Source organism: Salvelinus alpinus, chromosome 11 (assembly GCF_045679555.1).
Source record: "Salvelinus alpinus chromosome 11, SLU_Salpinus.1, whole genome shotgun sequence".
Classification (NCBI taxonomy): Eukaryota; Metazoa; Chordata; class Actinopteri; order Salmoniformes; family Salmonidae; genus Salvelinus; species Salvelinus alpinus.
This window is the reverse complement of record NC_092096.1, coordinates 6932874-6935372: the sequence shown is the minus strand read 5'-3', so window position 1 is coordinate 6935372 and position 2499 is coordinate 6932874. Positions and strand designations below refer to the sequence as shown.

At 49.8% G+C, this 2499-nt stretch overlaps 1 protein-coding gene across 4 annotated transcripts in view; it reads right to left on the bottom strand.

The window, feature by feature from the left end:
• pthlha (parathyroid hormone-like hormone a) overlaps positions 1 to 498 on the bottom strand; it is a 28871-nt gene extending 28373 nt beyond the window's left edge. The window contains exon 1 of one of the 4 annotated variants that reach the window (XM_071331619.1): positions 86 to 498. The gene's annotated coding sequence lies outside the window, so the exon portion shown is untranslated. The remainder of the gene's footprint in view (positions 1 to 85) is intronic. The other 3 variants (XM_071331618.1, XM_071331617.1, XM_071331616.1) reach the window with 3 other exon arrangements.
• Positions 499 to 2499: the final 2001 nt, after the last annotated feature.

Below are 2499 nucleotides of genomic sequence, written 5' to 3'. Positions count from 1 at the left end.
ACACCAAGATGACTGAGATCCAAAGTCCTAAACTGTCCTTCTCTTCCCTCCTGATCTCCAACACGCCTCTTACAGTCCAACTTACGTTTCTCAACTCTTTGTTTCCCAAGTAGTCTCAACTGGAAATAAAAGCCAAAGCGTAAAGTGATCCAGCGAGCGGGTTGTTTAGAGTTATAGTTGTGCTCCAGGTGTTGCTGCTTCCTGATGAATTTGTGTATTTCTCTGTGAGTCCGTTCCTCTCTACAGCTCCTAGTAGTTATGTCCTCTCCTCCTATAGTTGTGCTCTGCAGTCTGCAGAGGTAGTTCTTGTCCTGCTCTAGTTATAGAGGCTGTGGCTGTGGAGCCGGCTGAGGCTGCAGCTGGAGTCAGAGTGATGGGAAAGTTTTCAGCAGGATGTCTCTCTCTCTCTCTCTCTCTCCTCTGTGTGTCTGAGCAGGTCTCTCTCTCTCTCTCTCTCTCTCTCTCTCTCTCTCTCTCTCTCTCTCTCTCTCTGTGTGTGTGTCTGAGCAGGTCTCTCTCTCTCTCTCTCTCTCTCTCTCTCTCTCTCTCTCTCTCTCTCTCTCTCTCTCTCTCTCTCTCTCTCTCTCTCTCTCTCTCTCTCTCTCTCTCTGTGTGTGTGTCTGAGCAGGTCTCTCTCTCTCTCTACCTCTCTCTCTCTCTCTCTCTACCTCTCTCTCTCTCTCTCTCGCTCTCTCTCTCTCTCTCTCTTTCTCTCTCTCTCTCTGTGTGTCTGAGCAGGTCAGGAACAGGAGGGATTATAGGAGGCAGTACCCTCCCGCACCATGACTCTCACTCTCACTGCCTGCCCTTTCTCGCCGTGTGGAGTCAACTTCTCTGTGTGTGTGTGTTTTCATGGAAGAGAAGGTCAAGAGAGAGCGAGTAGGAGAAAGTCAGAGTGAGAGAGAGAGACCTGCTCAGACACAGAGAGAGAGAGAGAGAGTGAGAGAGAGAGTGAGTAGGAGAAAGTCAGAGTGAGTGAGAGAGAGAGAGAGAGAATGGAGGGGGATGGAAAATTAGAGAAGCGAGTGGTGGCAAGAAGGTGGCGCCCAAGCAGCACACGCAGCAGTTAGAAAGACAGGCAGACAGGCAGGCATGCAGGCAGGCAGACAGGCAGGCAGGCAGGCAGGCAGGCAGGCAGACAGACAGACAGACAGACAGACAGACAGACAGACAGACAGACAGACAGACAGACAGACAGACAGACAGACAGACAGACAGACAGACAGACAGACAGACAGACAGACAGACAGACAGACAGACAGACAGACAGACAGACAGACAGTTGGTTAGAAAGACAGGCAGGCAATCAGGCAGTTAGACAGGCTGACAGACAGAAATATAGAGGATAGAGAAGCAGGACTGTAGGAGGGATATAGAGGATAGAGCAGCAGGACTGTAGGAGGGATATAGAGGATAGAGCAGCAGGACTGTAGGAGGGATATAGAGGATAGAGCAGAAGGACTGTAGGAGGGATATAGAGGATAGAGCAGCAGGACTGTAGGAGGGATATAGAGGATAGAGCAGCAGGACTGTAGGGATATAGAAGATAGAGCAGCAGGACTGTAGGGATATAGAAGATAGAGCAGAAGGACTGTAGGAGGGATATAGAGGATAGAGCAGCAGGACTGTAGGAGGGATATAGAGGATAGAGCAGAAGGACTGTAGGAGGGATATAGAGGATAGAGCAGCAGGACTGTAGGAGGGATATAGAGGATAGAGCAGCAGGACTGTAGGAGGGATATAGAGGATAGAGCAGCAGGACTGTAGGAGGGATATAGAGGATAGAGCAGCAGGACTGTAGGAGGGATATAGAGGATAGAGCAGCAGGACTGTAGGAGGGATATAGAGGATAGAGCAGCAGGACTGTAGGAGGGATATAGAGGATAGAGCAGCAGGACTGTAGGAGGGATATAGAGGATAGAGCAGCAGGACTGTAGGGATATAGAAGATAGAGCAGAAGGACTGTAGGAGGGATATAGAGGATAGAGCAGCAGGACTGTAGGAGGAGGGATATAGAGGATAGAGCAGAAGGACTGTAGGGATATAGAGGATAGAGCAGCAGGACTGTAGGGATATAGAGGATAGAGCAGCAGGACTGTAGGAGGGATATAGAGGACAGAGCAGCAGGACTGTAGGGATATAGAGGATAGAGCAGCAGGACTGTAGGAGGGATATAGAGGATAGAGCAGCAGGACTGTAGGGATATAGAGGATAGAGCAGCAGGACTGTAGGAGGGATATAGAGGATAGAGCAGCAGGACTGTAGGAGGGATATAGAGGATAGAGCAGCAGGACTGTAGGAGGGATATAGAGGATAGAGCAGCAGGACTGTAGGAGGGATATAGAGGATAGAGCAGCAGGACTGTAGGAGGGATATAGAGGATAGAGCAGCAGGACTGTAGAAATTCACAACATTCTTCACACCCCAGACAAGCAGTTAGTGAGAATTGATAAACAGACTGAGCCTCAGCTGGCCAACACTGCAGTGGAGAAGGAGCTT